Here is a 21,408-nt window from a genome sequence, read left to right as displayed (position 1 = left end):
GGGCAGAACACCAGCCCCAAAGCCGGAAACGACTCAGGCCTGGTTCTGTCCTGTAGCAGCTAGGACACTGGGCAAAGCATATATGTTCTGTGACCCTTGGTTCCTTATCTTCCTATAAAGTGGAGGCTATGAGTGATGTCTGCCCTCACTCAGCTACAAAATACTGGGGAAACAGAACCTATTATTACATTTAGATAAGAGTTCAGAATAGTTAATATTGATTCATCCTCTGACAAAAATATATCCAGAATAACTCTTCCTTCATGAATAATGTCCTTTCTCTCTTCAAAGGACCAATTTTCTTTCTAATTGAAAGTATCCACACGGAAGTTATTTTTTCTGACCTTTTTTTGATTCGCTTTCCTTCTTAGCTTTTGTCTGTTAATTTAGGAGAAAGCAAAGGATTTATTTTGTGATTTAAAATTTGAAACTGGTGGTGAATTTCTTGAAATCCTACTGTGTGCTTAAAGTCATCTTTCTGGCCAGGGAGGATATAGAAGCAGTATTGGGGGGGGGCGGGCGGAAGGGGAGAACTCTGACCACAAAGACATTATAATCTAATTAGTTACTTAAGGTAATTTATGTTGTTATATTTTGTATGCAGTTACAAAAACAAAGTTAAAGAATTACTAAAGGTCAAGTTGTAGTTGAAATTACGTGTGCTTCAGAGCTTAGAACAATGGAGAACTCAACTAAGATGGAGCAGCAGGGGAAATCTGATGCAGTGGGTGAGTTCTGTGTGAACCCCGAAGGACAGGCAGGATTTGCTTGGAGGATGGGAGAGGGAGAGTACCCCGGGCACTGAGAAGTCCAGACAGCAATTAGGAGCAGCACTGTGACCTTGGAGCAATGAGAAAAGTGGCCAGATTGAGTAGACAGAAAACATTGGAGAATCAAAGGAAATAAGGTTGGGTCAGATTACAAAAGATTCAAAAGTTTAGCTCCTTTGAACAAATGCCTTTTGATAATTTAAGTTACGTGGGGTCACATGTAACTCACCATAATGGGTAGAAGACAAATAAGATGGTCTCTCTGGTTCAAGACACTAGACTTCTGGGACAGAGGACTAAATCTCCTGCCAAATGACTATTTGCACCCACTGATCTGGGAGAGGCAAGGAACCTCCTGGGGATACACAAACAAATCAATAAACTTGAACTGGTTTTATAACTGTTGGTCAGACAATCTTGTACTTGTCTTGAGAGGGAAGGGCATTAGAAGCCAGGTTGAAGGGGAGGGTGGAGAGATGGCAGGGAAAAACTTATTGTGTGGGCTGGGGTCTGGCAGGGCAAGTCAGTCTGTGAAGAGGGCCAGAGAGCCACATGTGAGTGGTGATCCTGGATAACCAACGAGGCCTTGTACCTGGAGCCACCTGCCCCAGCTGACCTGATGGTATCTGTGTACTTCTGTAGGAACTGAGAGGGGGACCTCAAGACGTTCCTGCAACACCTCAGCACTCCAGCAACAATGTTCTGGGACCCCACTCTTACTGTAATGTGCTGAAAGAAGCATTTTCACTTCCAAGAAACCACCAAGCAGTCATAGCACCCATGGGAACTGATCATATTGGTGGGGCAGGTCAGTCTTTCTATATCTGCACTTAAGCAAAGGAAGAAGGCTCAGCGGAGCAGGCCAGCGGTAGCCAAGTGGGGAGGCAGCAAAGGCCAGAGGTAATATGGTTGAATAGATACATTACAAAAATATGCACTTTATCCCCCCAACCTCCATGCAAAGAGTGTAGCTCCCCACTCCTTGACTTGGGGCATGGCCAAGTGAATAGCTTTGAACAAGAAGTGTTAGATGGGATACAAGCTGAGGCTTTAAAATGTGTTTGTGTGGTGGGATTTGTGCTCTTATGCTCCTGCCACCACTCTGAGAAGACTATGTCCCAATTAACCCTTTGGTCCAAGTCGGAGCAGACCCAGACCCACAGGATATAGCAGAGCCAACCCCAGCCAGCCTGCAGATCCTCAGGAATAAGGAGCATAATATAATTCACACCAACTGGAAATCCAAATCACACAGATTTCAGAATACAACATTCCACAAACTGGGACAGTCCTTGCCTACCTTAGTGAACGCACCTTTCAATAAACAATAACCTTATTGTGTTATTCACAATAAGGAACTGGGAAGAAGGGCTCACACAAGAGTTTTATTTTTTCCCATTGAAAGCGGTGGTTTACTCCAGCTATGGCTAAAATAAGGCACAAATATGAACAAAACCTAAAACTTGCCCAGACTGGTTTTACAGCAGCAGCTTTTGGAACTCACATCATACTTTTTTTTTTTTTAAGATTTTATTTATTTATTTACTTACTTACTTATTTATTTATTTAGATTGAGAGAGAGAGTGGGGGGGACAGAGGGAGAGAAAGAATCTCGGGCAGATTTGGCACTGAGCGTAGAGCCCGATGCTGGGCTCGATCTCACAACCCTGAGATCATGACCTGAGTCGAAATCAAGAGTCAGATGCTTAACTGACTGAGCCACCCATGCACCCCCAGAAGTCACACCATTCTTTTTTCATTCAATGCATCATTTCTTTTTTTTTTTTTACTTTTTATTTTGAAGTAACTTTAGACTTACAGAAAAGTTGCAAAAATAGTACGTACAGTTCCCATATTCCCTTCACCCAGTGCTAACATTTATTTGGATTTCATCAGTTTTTCTACTAATGTCCTTTTTCTGTTCTAGGATCCAATCCAGAATTCCACAATGTTTTGTCTCCTTAGTCCCTTCAAATCCATGACAATTCATTTGTCTTTCTTGGCATTTCATGTCCTTGACACTTTCGAAGGTTGCCAGTTAGTTATTTTTCAGAATGGATTTGTCTGATGTTTTCTCATAATTGGAGTTAGGTTACGCATTTTTAGTAAGAATACAATTTACAATTTTTGTGAAAACATTGTTGGCTCCCTCTCAGTATATCATGGGGGTAGGGGAGTGGAGGGAATTTATTACTCGATCACTTGGTAAAGGGAGTATCTGCTGGGTTTCACCACTATAGAGTTACTGTTTCTCCCTCATAATTAGTAACACCTTGAGAATGGTGCTTTAAGACTATACAAATATCCTGCTTCTCCTCAAACCTTCCTCTCTGATTTCAGTGTCCATTGGTGGATCTTGCTTGCAACATTAAGATCCATTGGTGGATCTTGCTTGCAACATTATTACCGTGGCATTTGCCAAATGGTAGCTCATCGCCTGAAGCTAGAAGGGAAGCAGCTAATGCACCGTCCCTTCGCTTCCCAACCTCAACCCAACCAATAATGAGACCCGAACTAAATGTGCAAAGGGGTAAGAAAGGTCCGGTTCCTGAAACTAACGAGTCTCAGCCACAATTTCTGGGCTGCTCCACAAAGCTGACTGAACAGCAATTGACAGGTCTTGCTTAGAAGGCGAAGAGAACAACCAGGGAGCACAGCCAACTTCCATGCTAATCAACGTGAATAAAGCCATGACATAGAACAGAAAACCACTGGACACTGTTTAACACAACCAGGGACTCAACTTATTCAGCCAACTACCTTGTTTCCCACTTGTAATTAAAGTCACAAAGAAGCAGCCTCCTTGTGCGCTGCCCACAGGCAGAGCCCCAGACAACATCCTCATTTTCAATACTTCTTCCCCTTTATCTCACTCTGCCTGATGCCTAATAAGCTGATTGCTATTTACTTTGGACCAACAGCTAATCTGTTAATGATTGATTTTAAATTTTTACAGTCATTTGTCTCTGGCAGGACCTGAGACTGCAAAAGGCAGTCCTTCCTTACCTGATGAATTGGCTTTTTCTTAGAAAGAAAAGAAAGGAAAGGAAGGAAAGGGAGGGGGGGGAGAGAGAGAGAGAAAAGAAAGAGGAAGAGGAAGAAAGAAAGAAAGAAAGAAAAAAAGACGGAAGGTAGGAAAGAAGGAAGGAAAATTGATTAAAGTCAAAAGTCTTCATGGTTGCATTCTGCTGACCAACAATTAACATTTAATGAGAAATTTCAATGCAAAAGAAGAAATGGTGACTCTTCCTCTAAAATTCATCTGCCTTTGAAATGGTCAGCAAATAATAAAAGTGGACATTTTGCTAATGGTGGCATGGGGTAAAGACTCTTTTCCATATGAAGTAAATTGTAATTGTACTATAAATTTACAGAGCCTAAAATTCTTAATTAACAAAATTGATGCTCATTGCCCAACTAGAATGGGCTAGCTAAACTAATGCCATTACTGTCTTTTAAAAAGATCTAAATTGCCCACCATACGAGATATGTATTTTTTGTAGGATATATGCAGAAAAGTGAATTTTGCTTTCCACACACACGCACGAAAACTGTTGAATAGACAATGGTTATTTTAATTGGTACCACACAGCAGTGCTCTGCAATTTAATCAGTGCTTCTAAAAATAAAACCATGGGTCACCAAGTTCTGGAAAGTAGAGCGAACCCGGCGCACAAGAGTACCGCCCGCATTTATAAACCCCGCTTCCTCCAGAAAGTTAAGCCGGCCTCAGAGACGCCATCCCTAATTTTGTAAATAAGAAGGACCCCCATGGCTAGCACTTCCATCGACTATTTATTAAAATGCACCCCAAGACCCCTCATCTCAAAATGGAATTAAACTCATCCAAGTGTCTCTGAAAAATGAGAGTGATTTAAAATGTGAACCAGCACTTGCACAAAACAAAAAGGAAGGACCCTGGTACAAAGTAGTGTTTGGTATGTCTGAGTGGTGGTGGGTCTTCCTGGAGAGCCAGTGTTATAAATTAGCAGATTAGACATTTTTGCAGAGCCTCTAAAAGGAAAGGCTAAACTGTTTGAAGGATAAAAGCCCTGATCTTATTAATATTTTAGATCCTGCAAGACATTGAGGCTCCATCTGCTGTCAGCACTACCTGAGAAAGAATTGAGGCAGCTGGGGGACAGAAACCACGGCCCCCCAAATGGTCTACTGACCTTCCTGAGAGGTAGATATCATGTGACAGCGATTGCCTATCTCAGCAGACACGCTGGAAACAGGAGAAAGTGTTAAATATAACCAGGTAGACAGTGATGAATTGACACACTGAAAAATCGAACACTTCAGTAATCAGCCTAAGGATCTGATATCAACAACATTTTTCAGTTTTGTCCAAATTCATTGAAAGGTGTACTTTAGCAAGTTCACTTCTCATTGGTAAGACCTTTCATCTTTATGCTGCTTTTCTGATTGGATTCTGTGTCATCACTGGTTTGGGTGGCTCTATGTGCAGGAGGCAGACAGACTGTTTGCCTGGGGAGAAGAAGGACTGGAATGAACACAAATACAAATGGGTTTTACTCCAACATTAATTAAAAAAACTATTAAATATCTATCAAAATGGTTATTTAGAAAGAATTATTAAAGACATGGTATATGAAAATGCATCAGGTACTGTGTTCTAACAGCACAGTAAACCTGAAATATTAAAATATCGCCCTCTATTTTGCAGTAGGAAGCTTCTATAACTATAATTCTAATTACAGAACTCTAATTAATGTCTACATGGCCTCAGATAACTTCATTAAATATTTGGAATATTTATATTATCCAAAGACAATCTCTATCCATTAGAATAAGGAAATCCTTTAAAATAACTTTTTAAAACGCTGCTGATATGCTTTTCTTTTTATGAGACACATAAGTCATACAATTTACTTTAAGGTTTCATTCATCTCTACAGCAGTATTGCAAAAACCCTTTAACTAAAAGCCACTTTTGTCCCTGGTACAGACGGAACAAGGCATTCAGCTGAGGTCTTTACCTCCTTTGAGATTTAAATAAAAAACTGGCTCAAGTGTTCACCCCACATCCTGTGAGAAGTCTGATGCTCTCCCCTAGATTTCTGAGAATTCTGGAGAACTTATATTTTCATAATCACTTCTCTCTCCGGTGACTTCTCTGGGCTGGATTCTTGACCTCACTGTCTCTCACGTCCTATGGCTGCCCCATGCCACCCGAGATTTGGAAGGTAACCTCTCTTACTTGATTTCTGCCAAAACACCACATAAAAACAGTATTCATGTGGAATGGACTCTTTATGTCCTTAAAAGTCTATCATCGGGTCCGTCGTGTGCCACCATCTTGTTTTCTTCCTTACTTAGTCTCTCTCCCCTCTTCTTTCTCCTCTCCTCTCCCACATTCACAATTCCTGTAAACTTCTTTCACAGAGTAATTTGCTCTCTCCTCCTCTAGCTCCAGACTGTTCAGGCTATCTCTGGACGCCTTATCTTCTTAGCCAAATGCTCCCATTAAGGTGGTAGACAGTCTCCTCCCTGAAAGGAATTCCTGGCTAGCTCTTAAAATAACGGCATTTTCCTCTGGGCTGCTCACGTATTACAAGAAATCTCTGACTCATTCCTGCAAACATTCAGGAAAAGAAACACAAAGGACAACTAATTTTGTGATAAGTACCATAGGAAAACATGGAAGGTCTATAACAGATAGGAATGTTGAATCAGAGTTTGGGGGCACTATAACTTGGGAGCAGAACTTTGAGGACATTCTGCTTTCAAATTCACCCTGGAAAGGATCAATGAAAGGATTGATTCATAGACATCCAGAGAGCCACGTGGAGCTAGAGATGAACCTCCACGTCAGTGTCTTCCTAAGTCCTTAAGCTCCTGGCTTTTCTTAGAAAGTTCTACGCCATCAATGGTGTTCTGGGTATGTCTGATTTCCTCTTGCAGACTAAGCTAGATGAGACCTAAGATGAGACAATGCTTTGCTGTATGGATGGGTAGAAAGAATTTCTTGCCAGAAACTGACAAGAAGTCAATTGCTTTCCCTTTACTCCCAGCTTGAATATGGGGTACAAAACACCTCTCCAATACCCAGAAGCTTCTGGCCACTGAGAACTATATGGATAATAACACGTGACTTACATGCCCACATTAGATCAACAGCTTTAGCAGAGCTGGGGTTAAGGTCAGATCCATGAAGACAAACAAAGGATGACTCGATTCACTGGAAAATTCAGACACATCCTAACCCCTATCATGTTAATTCACATAGAAGAATTTTACTTTAAATAGATTGTTATTCAATTTTTTTTTCTGGCTCTCTGGCAAAGTAATGATAATTTCTAAGCAAATGACAAAAGTAAGTCAACTTGGTTCAAGCCTAAACAGTAATTTTTATCTCAGTTCAGGGCTGGAAATGCATATTCAATGTTTACAATGTTTAACTCAGTGGGAGGCAAAAGTGAGAACGCCCATCACCATACATTGGAATAAAATCATTGAAAACTGCTGGAGAAGTAACTGAACAGTTAATTTTATTAAAATCTGCTGCAGCCAATGTCACCCAGCTATAATATGACTGCCCTATCTGAGACATGCTGGACAAAATTTGCACATGCACTGAGGAAAATGTTGGATTTTGAGGAACGTAGAAAGAAAATGACTTGTAATTCATCAAACATTGTCCTTTAAATCACAATAGATATGATTTGATCTATTCATATTGAATTCATATAGTCAAATATGATAATAAATGGAAATGCTTCTGTAATACTTTCTGTAAACCAAGCACTACTATAAGAACTTTATATACTAATTCACGTATTCATCCCAACACTATAAGATAGGTACTACTATTATTCCCATCTTCCAGATGGGGAAACCAAGACATGGGGAGATAGTATAACTCACCTGTGGTCACAGAGATAAGTAGCCAAAATGGCATTTGTATACAGATGGTCTGGCTGCCCAGTCTTTTACATTTGGCTTCTGTGCCCTAAACAGCTTCCACTAAATGTGGACCTACAGCTGACCCAAGCAACTTTCACAATAGCAGCACCAGAAGCACAAGCAGGCTTCCTATGGTCTAATTACCACTAACCACCTGAGGTTTGAAGACACAAGAAAAACCCACAAATCCAACCTCACTACAGGGAGGGCAATGGCCAAATTAAGAGAATTTGCATTACAAAGTATTTTAGAATGTACTGGTTTGGTTAATTCCAAATGCATATAGTGCCCTCAACCACAAGCCATTAAGTATGTCAAGTATAGGTTCCAGGGACCTACTAAATAAACCAACAAATATTATTTGCATACTAGGTTTCATATGCCAGAATATTAAGAATAATTTAACACATTCCCTATACTCCTATGGGACTATGCATTTCCTTTGCAAATCATTTCTCCCTTGAAAATACCAGGGTAAATACTAGCCTGGCCAGTGAACTGGGGCATACTTTGAATTCATTGAGGATGCGTTAATGGGATTATACTGCAGTAAGAACAGTGGGTCCCAATCTCTAACCTAATCCAAGAGCCATTGCAAAACTGCAAAATATACCTTACTCCACCACATCTTGCATTTAAGCACCCCCTTTGACATAACCAGTTGGCAACCCTAAACATATTTGTCCTTGAATCAGGAAGCTGGGTAGGGTACGTTCCTCCAATTCTCAAAATGCAATTCTCTCTTCACTTATTACCCCAGCCCTTAATTTGCATATAACATAAACACCTACTTGTTTAATTAATTTTTGCTTAATCATTCTTTTTTCCCCCCCTAAGCCTCCAAAGACCAAGTATATCTGACACAGTTGGCTGCCCTTTGTTCTCCCTTTTTGGCGAAGGCCAGAATCCATTCAGATATCTACCCTCCCACACATAACTCAGGAGGAATCTTAACTGATCCGAGCCAGTGATCAGTTTAGGTGTGTAAGTGAGCAAATGTCAGTGGAAGGGTTTCTGGGCTTCTGTACAAAAGGATATCCAAGGAAGAGAGAGGTTCTCTCCATTTCTATTGGATGTTACTATGTCCAGATATGGTGCCTGGAATGGTAACAGCCATTTATGAGTATGAGATCAGCTAGCCCGAAAATGACAGAACAGAAAGATGAGAAGGAGCTGAGCCAGGCATGATGTTAGTGAGCCATCAAATTAACCAACCACCGAACCTCTCTACTTTCTAACTTCTGGTTGTATGAAATAATAGACGTCCTCACTGGTTTAGCAAGTCGAGTCAGGGTTTTCTGCTGCTCAGAGCTGAAAGTCTCCTAAAGGAGACAGCAGAAAACATGACTATATAATTCACTTTAATTAATTTGTTCAACATGTACTAAATGAACATCCACTAGCCCTAGGCACTGTTCTAAAACTTGGGGATAGACCAATAAATAAAATAGACAAATCCCCGCCTTTATAAACATATGCTCTAGTGGGAAATCCACGTTGTGTGAGGCATTATACACTTAGCACAGCACAAAGCGGGAAAAGAGAAGGCATCTAACCCTGGAAGGATGAGAGGAAAGTTGCATTTGTTACCCAGCACAACACTTTTCAAAGGCTATCTTGTTCAGTCGCCACAGTTGCACGGTGGGGTTGGTGTTATGGCCCCATTTTGCAGATGAAAACGCTGGGGTTCAGAGATCATAAGTGGCAGCATCAGGATAAAACCAGATGTTCAACGTCAGCCCTGACATTCTTTTGGCTCTTGTGCTTCATTAAGCCTGCAGGGGAGCAAGTGGGTCAACTGTAGGAGCAGGACTAGAGACCCACCAGATCCTCATGTGCTGGTGTAGATACACGTCTCTACGTGGTCTCAGACCGACACAGGGCCATTGTGTGCCCTGTGCGGATTGTAAACAGGACAAGGCAGTAAAACGCAGGACAATCCCAAACAGATGGACATCTGGCAATCGTGAGATAAGCACTCAGAGCTTTTGATGAGTTGGTGACAGTGCAGGAAGGAGTAGAGATGAGGGTTCTGAGGGGTCTGAGATTTCCTGGCCTGTCAGCTCTGAGCCAGGCTGCCCGGCAGGGGATGTGGCCCCACCCTCTGTAGAAGATAAACAGTTCTGGGATCACAGTCAGGCATACGGAAAGGGGGGGTTCACTCAAGAGCTGTATGTTTTGCAATTAATAATGCATAAAGGAATCCTTCCCAAACTTCTGCTTGGGGTGCTGTTTAGTGACATAATGATGGTAGCTTCCATTTACTAAGCCTTTAATACATGCCAGGCAATGTGCGAAGTCATTTCTCTGTAGGATCATATTACGAAGTTAATTCTACTCTTATTTTTACAGATGAGGAAACCAAGGCACAGAGCACTTTAGTAATTTTAGTAATTGCTAAATAGGAGGCAGAACTGGGATGTGAAGCAAGTCCGTCTTTTTTTTTTTTTTAAAGATTTATTTATTTATTTGACAGAGAGAGACCGCCAGCGAGAGAGAGAACACAAGCAGGGGGAGTGGGAGAGGAAGAAGCAGGCTCCTAGCAGTGGAGCCTGATGTGGGGCTTGATCCCAGGACTCAGGGATCACGCCGTGAGCCGAAGGCAGACGCTTGACGACTGAGCCACTCAGGCACCCCATCCAAGTCCATCTTCTGTCTATTGTCCTATCCTCCCCACTCTGAGGGTTTACAGAGATTTCAAGACCCTGTGTGCTTGATTCTCCACTCTGATCTAGAACAGCACTTCTCAGCCTGTGCAAAGTGAAGAACTGGTTTGTTTGATTGTTTGTTTTGTGCAATCTGCCACGGGGCAACACAGAGTTCTAATATGCATACAGATTCCCACCATGCAAGACTCAGAACCCAACCTGCTCAATATACTATAAGATAATCCTCTGACCACTTCTTGGACGGTGTAGCAATGTCAAATCACTATGAAATTTTAAGAACTAAGCATTTCCTCTCAATTTATGTATTTTTCGTTGTAGACCAGTAACAAACAGTTCACAGACATGCACTAGTCCACAGACCACACTATGAACAGCAGTGATGTAGGACACTTTACGTGTAGCTCCCTAATCCCGAAAAGGCAAGGGAACCATTTAACAATGATTAGTGTTTATATGTACAGGTACATATCAGAGAAGAAAAGCCCAACGTTAAAAAATCCAAACGAAAAGGAAAAAAAAAAAAAGGAAGCAAAAACTTTTATAAAAAGGTAGTTCACAGACCTAAAAGCATCTTTCATATTATAAATCAGTAAGCTGCAATTGTCTAACAGTGGAAGAACAGAACAATAATTCTGGTGAAGCCATTCATTGGAATAGTATACAGTCATTAGAGGAACAGATATAATGCTAAACAGAAAACAAGAATAGAGATATATCCAGTATAATCCTATCTCTAACACATCAAAATCTGCTATCAAGAAAGGACTCTAGGAGCGCCTGGGTGGCACACTCGGTTAAGCATCCAACTCTTGCTTTTGGCTCAGGTTGTGATCTCAGCGTTATGAGATTAAGCCCCACGTCGGGCTCTGTACTTGGCACAGAGCCCCTCTCCCCTGAGCACTTGTGTGCACTCTCTCTCTCTCCAAGAAATAAATAAATAAATATTTTTTTTTAAAGAACTCTATAAACTATCTGGCTTTTAATTATAATTTGGTAGATGACTTTAGCTAGCATCAGTTTTTTTTTCCTTAACATACTTATTCATGTCTCCTTAACTTATTTTAAGAAAACTGTTATAAAATCATACTAAGTTGTAAATAACTAATAACTCATAATATTTCCCAGGGAGCATTTGCCTTTTAATGGGAGACATAGTTAGCAAAAAGGCATTAATTTTCAAATTTCAATCAGCAATGCATTAGGAATATTACTTTGAAATCAGGCAACTGAAGAGGCCGACTGCACTCCCTGACGTATATGGTATATGCCTCAGAAGCTTGGTCCCAGCTCTTGTCCTTCCAAATGAAATAACAAGGGTCCTTGCCTACATCAACAAACCATAAGACCAAAATATAGATGGCTGCCTTGGTCACTCACTTAGGAGGTATGTATAGGAAGGCTTTTGAATTATTCAGGATTTAGAGCTCACCTACTTCCCAAAAGAATTTGAAAACACTGGATGAAAATTTAGACAATTCAATTGGGGCACCTGGCTGGCTCAGTTGGAAGAGTGGGCAACTCTTGATTTCAGGGTTGTGAGTTAGAGCCCCACGTTGAGAGTAGAAATTACTTAAATAAATAACACTTTAAAAAATGGATTTAAATAATCCATTTTTTAAAAACACAGAATAAAAAGTTTATAAGTGTCTGAAAAATAGATACAAAGATAGTGAAGCAATGAATTTAGTTTACATTTTCCTCCGAGTACACAGTATTATTTTTTATTCAAAAAAAGTTACTGATTGTATTTCTTACAGCACTTCCCATAGTAGATGTTTAAAATGAGAAAATTTAATCAAAGTGAATCAACTTCAAGGTTTAACCATTTCTTCCTAAGAAACTTGTGGAAATCAGTACATAAATTATGAAGTATTTAGCAAATTCCAAAGCAACAGTATATTCGGATAATTGTTTTATTTTTCCACTTAGCTATTTAAAGCATCTCAGACCTGAAGTACATTATGTACATTAAGCGTTATCGCTTTATAACATATTTAGAACTCAACAGACTCCCTTTCCCCTCACCTCACCATCAGATGATCCACATAGGTCGAATTTGGTGTCAAGCAAATTAGAAGTGTTATTTTATTATCCAAAGTAATTGTTTCAGTATTAACAGGCCATTATGCTGAATTGGTTATGCTGGTGATTATGCCATTAAGAATGTGGGGCTAACTATTGGTTTAGCTGAATGCCCATGTTTGTGAAAGCCTTCTTTAAGCTCTCCTATAGTTGGCAAATCATTCTTAACTGGGTACTCCAAACGGTCTGTGCACCTCGGATGTATTTTTCTAAGCCATTAACACATTGAAGCCCCTCCCACAATTCCCCAAGCCACCATTAATTAACAGTGTAAGAAGAAAGAATCAGGCCTCCCATTGCGATGCTCCTGGGATCAAACCTTTCAGCAATGATCTTGCTCAGAACTAGACAGTCATTGGATGAGATGGCTTATTCACATCAAATATGCTATCATGGGAAGGGGGAGGTTGGGAGGGAAGGGTGTTAGAACAGTGCTTTTATTAAGAGCATTTTTTAAAGAGCTTATTTATTTATCTGAGGGAGAGAGGGAGAAGAGCACGAGCAGGGGGAGGGGCAGGAGAAGCAGACTCCCCACTGAGAGGGGAGTCTGACCCAGGCCTTGATCCCAGGACCCTGGAATAGTGACCTGAGCCAAAGGCAGAAGCTTAACTAACTGAGCTACCCAGGTGCCCCGTGAAGAGCCGGTTTTAAAAATCTAATGGCTATGCATATGTTTTTGGAAGCTGCAAGTTTTCTCAACCATGTGAGGAATTTTGAAATGAACTGCTTAACCTTGCCCTCAAATAGTTCCCATATCTGAGGACTCACTAAGTCCTAAGCCCTTTATAAGGTGATTCAGGTATCATCACTGATGCTTACAGATTCTTGCCAGGTTTCCTGTTTTACAGATGGGGAAAAGCTTAGAGAGGAGAATCTACCCAAAGCCTCATGGCAACCTGGAAGTTACATGAACGATCTGCTTGGTAGGCTTCTGTTGCAAACCGACTCCCTAAAACACCACAATCCCACTCTGAGCTTACAGTCAATGCCAGAGGGTAGCACATTCCTAAGAACCATAGGATTAATCATAAAACCAACAAAACCCACAAAAACACCCAGAAACAAACAACATAAGAAACAGGCAAAATCTGTGATACACACTCACAGAGGGACATTCTCACCTAAGACTCAGAATTGTGAAGAAACTAATTCTCTCCCCAAATTAATCTATATATAAAATGCAATTCTAATGAAAATACCAAAAGGATCTTCTTTGAACCTTTAAAAAAATGATTCTAAAATCTATCTGGAAGAATAAACACTCAAATAGCCAAGAAAATTCTAAAAATGAATAGTAATGAAATATTAAAAATGTGTGATCCTGGCACAGAAATGCATGGAGCCATCAAATGACCATGGTAGAGCCCAGAAAGTATATATGGACATTTAGTACATAATAAAAGCAGCATTTTATATCAGTGGGAATAAGATAAATTATTCAAGAAATGATCTTGAAAAAACTAGCTAGCCATTTGGAAAAAATAAATAGAGCTGGATCCCAGTCTCATTCTTCATACTGAGTTAAATTCCAGGGGGATCAACAATTTAAATGTAAAAATTGGAACTGTAAAAGTAATAGGGGAAAAAAGAATAAAGATTTTTATTATCCAGGAAAAATGGCAGTCTTTCTTATCATGAGTCAAAGGCCAGAAATGAAAAGGGAAAACCTGATACATTTTATTTCATAAAAAAATGTAAAATCCCTGTAATAAAAAAAAGGCAAATGACAAACAGAAAAATATTCGCCACAAACATGATTTGCAAAGAGTTAATATCACTAAGAGTGTATAAAATACTTTATATTTTCCAAAAAAATCATTTGTTTTGTTACAATGAACATATACCATTTTTCCGCCAAGAAAAATAATAAAGCTGTTTTATTTTTTAAATGAAATATTTGTTTAACCATGCCTACTTCCTCCAGCATATAACTTCCAATATTTAAAGGAATGTGCAATCACTTAGGATCACTCCCTTGCAGCCCTAACCACAAAGGTCTCAAAGTTGGTGTGCTTAAGAATCACTGGGAAGGTTTTATTGCTGATTTCAGAGGTAAAGGAATTTGCCCTTAAAATTTAACAAGCGTCTTGGTGTGTCTCACCTGTTAATCTCACTTTAAAAACTATCGTAGTAGCATCTCCAATCACAGAACATTTTAACCTACAAAAAAGTACACTGAGAGACTGTATTGAATTCAGCAGGAGATGAAGAAAGATCCAGCACTTCTTAAAGCATTGGCCATTGTACTTTCTCTGTCTCCTAGTTATGAGGGCCTCTTAAGATCTGATGTTAAAATGTTGGTGCCAAATAAAACTTATTATCTAGGTTTTATCCTCAAGCTCTCTAACATTTTATGCCAGAAAACCAATTCTGGGTATGACACTGTATTCTCCGTAGCATGGGCTCTGCCTTCTGCAGTTAAATGACCTTTGTAGGAATTCAATCTTCTGTGTATAGTCTGAATTTCACTTACTGAAGATGCCATACATGTTTCCTAAGGTGAAAAAAAAAATTGGATTCCTTATTGGAACTTTCCTGCTTTATCCCGACAATCTGTTTTTGTTCATAAATTTGGAATGACTTCTGCAAGTTTCTATTGGCTCTTCGTTCCGTCCTCAGTTTTAGCTTCAGCGTTAGGAGCTTCACAGGCTTAAGTGTTGAGACACTAGTACAGTTCACAAGGTATGTGTGATTTATTCAAATCTCTTTTGTTGGAATAGAAACGTAAGATTTCAAGTCAATTGATGACATGTCTAGATTTAAATGAGGTCTACTCTGAGAAATCTTCCTGTAATTAGGTTTTTCGAAGGATGAGATGGCCTTAGAAATTGATCATTGTTTCTATTTGTTTTTCTCTTTTTTTCAAGTTTTCCTGATAAGCATTTAGGTCCTACCACCTACATATTAGACTTGCAGTCATTTCTCTCTTCATACGCAGGTATTGTCATACTAGGTAAAAATAATTCTGTTACCTTTTTGGATTTTATCTAACATTGAGTCTTTCCTTCCTTCTTCATTCATCNAGTTTTTCTCTTTTTTTGTTTTTCTCTTTTTTTCAAGTTTTCCTGATAAGCATTTAGGTCCTACCACCTACATATTAGACTTGCAGTCATCTCTCTTCATACGCAGGTATTGTCATACTAGGTAAAAATAATTCTGTTACCTTTTTGGATTTTATCTAACATTGAGTCTTTCCTTCCTTCTTCATTCATCATTTGATTAGTTCCTACTGACCACCTAGATAGGGTCTAGTTACTTTGCTAGATCATAAGCACATAAAAATTTGGGGACATCAATGCTAGGAGATATAATTTTGTTCTTTCCCAAGCTTCCCCAAGAAAGAACCAAACTTCACAATCACAACGGAGTTTCAGAAATATCAGCTATACAACTACTGTGAAGTTAATATCAATAATCTTGGTAAATCATGGCCATGAAAAAATTCCAGGGTGATGTCTCACCAGTCAGGCCCTCACGACTAGCCTTCACCTGTTGCTCATGGCTCCCAGATGCATACTTTTGGACCTTCTGGTCTTTGCTGGTATACAAATACATGAGCTCCAGACACCTGATGATCATTTGTCATGCTCTGCCATTTGCTCTACCTCATACTGGTTATGGGACACATTCTTCCACAACGACCATTCCTTCAAAACAATGTTTCCTCTCCTCCTTGAATCTGGGAGTAAATCATTATGAAAGACTGTTGTCTGAACAAGGATTGCATGTCCCCAAAGTCCCAACAATGATTAGTGATCGCTACCTACTCACCTACACAGTAAGAATTCTCTCTCTTCATACTCTCGACAACTTGAGCTTCTGTTTGATAGCTGAGAAAATTAGAAATTTATTCTCATGCGCAGGCTTTGTTCCATGCCAATGAAAATATCAAATTTGGTTTTGTCAGGAGTCCCTCTTGGAGGTCATTGCCGAGGATTCCACATAGGAGGTGATCTCATGGGAAACTATGTTGGAAATCCCCAACATCAACATATGGGGCAGATGGCTCAACGCTGTGAGGTTTTAGCAGAGCCTCTCAGACCTCTTGTTTTCATTTGTAAAATTCAGGACACTGAACAGGGACCAGTAGGGCTGACAGGACATCCTTCTTCAATAATTCAATCATTTCATGTAACTCCCTAATCTTAGGCTAGTCACTGGTCACAAGAGATGCTATTGTGCCATGTATTTGGTCCTATGAGAAGTCTGCTTGTGTTTATTTTGTTTTCTTCTAGACAGCCTCAAATACAACATGGAAAACCCTGAGCCTAAAAATTAGGGGAATTACGGAAAGTTCATCTGGAAGTCAGCACAGACTTAAACCAAGTCTCTCATTCTTTTGGGCAAGATGAGCTGGCTAATAATTCTCAGAGTACTGGTGTCAGCTTGGAGGGAGGTCTCTAATCAAAAGGCCACAGGGCTCTCTCTGTCTTTCGATGTTGCTTCAGTTCAAATGAATCCCTCTGCTGCAGACAAGGACATGGATGGCACACTTATCAAATCCTATGAAATTTATTCAGCGTATGAATCCAAGAAACAGGATGCTTAACATCCAACTCTGCAATATACTTCAGAGAAACAATTTAAGCTGTGTCTGTTTGACTTCCAGTAAAGATAGGATTTAGTTGCATCTGAAGAGTAATTATCAAAAGATTTATACTACCTGCTGTTGTTTTGCTTTCTTCTTCATTCTCATTAGTATCTTTTTTTGGAAGGGGACTACTAAAAAGTGTATGCAGTGTTCAGATCACAGTAAGTGGCCATGGTAGGTAGTTCCAGCAAATTATAACAAGCCATTTCCTACCATCTTAAAGGCATACCCTGAAATACCACACAGTGCTCCCTGGCACACAGAACAAAAGATAAATAAAGTCCTTGCATGCCAAGTTCAAATCCTGTAGTTCAAAGGCCATAGAACTTTAGAGATTTTTTTTTTAAGATTTTATATATTTATTTGACAGAGACAGCCAGCGAGAGAGGGAACACAAGCAGGGGGAGTGGGCGAGGAAGAAGTAGGCTCCCAGCAGAGAAGCCTGATGTGGGGCTCGATCCCAGAACACTGGGATCACGCCCTGAGCCGAAGGCAGACACTTAACGACTGCGCCACCCAGGCGCCCCTAGAGATATTTTAGAAATTATGTAGCCTATATGTTCCATTTTACAAACGAGGCACTTTAAAGCTACAGGAGTTCCATGACTTTTGAATGCCCCACTGCAATTCAGATTTAGAGCCTGAGTGAGAACCCCACTTCTTCCTTATTCCTCACTCCCTTTATGCTCTAGAATGATTGACTCAATGCCTCCTCGTAAGTAGGCAGTACTTTTCTTTCTGCTCCCCTTCCTCCCTGTGAGCCATTCACACCAGCATTCCCCACAAAGCTTCACCATCCTATTGTGGTTTCCTGTGTCTTGAAGTCCTATCCTGTTGCTACGGAAACAGTTCCCTCATCATCTTCCAAGACCCAGCTCAAATAAACTTCAAGGAAACTATTTACTCCATCAGAGTTAGTTACTCATTGTTCATTTTGTCCATATTATGTGAATTTTCAGACTGGTTTACATCCCCCTGTCTCTCCTCCTGTGAGCTGCTGGGAGATGAATCAAATGTCAGCCATCTTAAAACCCCAGCCTCAGGGAGTAGAGCTGGGTATGGCCAAGTATGTAGTCGACAATAAATGGTCAAATTAAAACAAACAAATAAACAGTAAGAACAATAAAAACAACCTTAGGTCAGGCCTCACTCCATAAATCTGTAGAAGCCACAAAGACAACAAGACAAAGCTTTTGCTCTCAAGAGGCTTACAATCCAGTGGAAAAGTCACAACTTCTCAGCAAATATTTGCTGAATGATGAATTAAAGTGATTTAATTCCAATTCTACCATATTGATAGGCTATTATAAAATTCAACTGATCTTGGTGTGTTTTGTAGAGCAATCACTTTTTATCTTGACTAACAGGACCTCCTACTTTATAGTCTGACTTCTCTACTTCACTGTATTTATCACAGCCCCCGGGGCTGGGCTCTTACCATAAAGCGATGCAGAAAACATGATGAGAAAATTCACTCACACACATTAGAAGTGTCCCCCATGATAAACCATTGTATTGGCCTGGAGTGGGAAAATGGGCACACATTCTGTTAGTTGGAGTATAAGACAGTATAATTTTTCTGTGGGGTACCTGGGTGGCTCAGTCGGTTAAGCAGCCAACTCTTGATCTCAGCTCAGGTCTTGATCTCAGGGTAGTGAGTTCAAGTTCCGTATTGGATTCCAGGCATGGAGCCTACTTAAAAAAAAAAAAAAAGACAGTACTATCATTCTAGTGGCCAACTTGAAGTATGCATCAACATTTTAAATGTACATCTCTTTGTCCCAGCATTTCCACCCCTAAAAATTTACCCTATGAACATATTTGCACAAATCTGCAAATGTATAAGTATATTTGTTTCAGCAGTGGTTGAAATAACATAAATTTTAAAATGGCTACATCCATACCCCGGAATTCCATGCAATCATTACAAAGAATGCAAGAGATTAAATGTGCTAGGAGAGACTTCGATATATTATTAATTCAAAGTTCAAAGCACTAAAGGGTATTGTTTAGTATTATTACCCCATTTGTGTAAACAAACAATAGATACATATATTTGTATATTTATAAAAATTACTAAAAGGATATACCCAAAATATTAACAGAGGTTATAACAATGGATGGTATAGAAGTCAGAAAGAAACAAGAGAATTTTACTTTTTAGTTCATACTCTGCCAGTGTTTGAATTATTTTACTATAAAATACATGATTTTTATGATTTCTAGAAGTATCATCCATCTTCTTACCACCTTCTTGTTTTATCTATTTCAGTTTAACCAACTAGATTTTCTCAGGACTGAAGTTATTTATTCCATATTAACTCTGAAATTAATATGTGTCTCCCAAACTTACTCTCTCTAAACTACTTTTTCACTTTAAATATGACTTTTCCAAGGTCTTCAGCTTATATTAAGCAGATGAAATCATCAGTAAATGGACCACCACCCCCCACACCCAGGTATTGAATTACAAAAGTACATTTGGGGGGAAAAAAAAAAGCTAACTCAATTGCATCAGTTGAAAACATCAACAAATGTTAGCAACACCACAGTGTCATGATGCAGGAGGTCAAAGACCCATGCACTCTGCACCAGGAGTCACAGTGGGACTTAACTGGGGCAGTTCCGGTTCTGCTGTTAGGACCAGGAGCATTCCAATCTCAATGAAAGTGCATAAGACACCGCCATTATCCCCGGATCATTGCCATGGTAGACCCAAACAACTCCTGTCTATCGTGTCAATGTGTATTTGGGGAGTCTTTAATGCACGGATCATTGGCAAGCTGCACCATAAAAGCCCTGTAGGAGCCATGGCCGAGCGTGGAGTCAATGCACACTCGGGGACGCCCCCATGCCTGGATCATTTGCAGCGCATCGTGTCAATGCATACTCGGGGAGCCCTTACTCCGCAGCCTGTGCACGCTGAGGAACAATGTACACCAAAAATCCTTATGAAATAGTAGTTACAGTGCATACACAGTATTCACTCTTCTAAATGGCATGTCAGCAAGTTTACTGTGCAACAAATAACTCCTAAAAGGCACAAAACACTCCTAGAGGCCCAGCTTCACACACCGACGGCTGGCCCATGGAATTGTGGCAGGACTGTGGTGGGAGTGTGGGGCTCTCTTTACGGTGAAAAAAGCGAGAAGGACAGCTAGTTCATGCAATCGAAGCCTCTGCTTCTCCTCAGTGTTTCAGTAACAATCCCAACAATTTTCTAATTATTTTCCTGGGCGTTTGACACTTAAGATCCCAGAACCTTCTCTCTCCCCTGCCCTGTTCCAAAACACCTACAAAGTCAGGTGAGAGGGCATGGCTAGAGGAAAGCTCCGTGGGGCTTAAGGCTCTAAACCAGCACTGTCCAACAGNCCTCTCTCCCCTGCCCTGTTCCAAAGCACCTACAGAGTCAGGTGAGAGGGCATGGCTAGAGGAAAGCTCCGTGGGGCTTAAGGCTCTAAACCAGCACTGTCCAACAGAAATACAATGTGAGCCACAAATGTCATTTTACATGTTCTTTGTAGTCACACTTTTTACAAAGGTAAAAAGAAAATTTAACAGATTTTAATAATATATTCTACTTCACACAAAATACCCAAAATATTATCTTTTCAATATCCAAACAATATTTTTAAGTGACTGGGAGTTTACATTCTTTTTTTTCAGAGACTGTATTTTGCACTGACAGCACATCTCGATTTAGACTAGCCACATTGCAAGGGCTCCGTAGCCACATGTGGCCAGTGGCTGCCTCAGTGGACCGCGCAGCTACAAAGGCCCAGGAAAACGAACCCCAGTAGCTTCAATGTCCGCCCGCAAAGACCTATCTCAAAGCAGGCGTGCGTCTATCTTCCCCCTCATTTCCTTACCAGTGCTGCTGCACCTGCTGAATAGCCTTTTCTTAGCAGCCTGAGCGGGTGGGCAGGTGTTGGTTTTGTAATCATAAAAATGNCGGGTGGACAGGTGTTGGTTTTGTAATCATAAAAATGACCGCAAATATGCAGTCGGAATGGGGAGAAAACTACTTCAGGCCAAACTGATAATGTCAGCAGTAGGTCCTCCTTCTTGGAAGTGAAGAGGACACGGGGAGCTGGGGAGGACAGGGGGAGCTGCTGGGGGAAGGAAAAGGGAGCGGGAAAGGTGCCAAGCGTGAGGGTGGCGGCCTCACTGCCACTAACTTCTTCCCCAAAAGTGCTGTCCGCAGGGTCTGTGGGTCGCCGACAGCGGGCCGGGTGGGGTCGCTGGTATCTGAGGCTGAGTCTTCCCACAGACACAAAGGGGGAGGGAGGCGGAGACAAAGGCGCGGGGAAAGAAAGGGAAGAGGGCGAGGGCCGGGTGCGGGGCCGGAGCTGGGGGGTGAGGGCGCG

Source organism: Ailuropoda melanoleuca, chromosome 1 (assembly GCF_002007445.2).
Source record: "Ailuropoda melanoleuca isolate Jingjing chromosome 1, ASM200744v2, whole genome shotgun sequence".
Classification (NCBI taxonomy): Eukaryota; Metazoa; Chordata; class Mammalia; order Carnivora; family Ursidae; genus Ailuropoda; species Ailuropoda melanoleuca.
Note: the sequence above shows the minus strand (reverse complement) of the source record.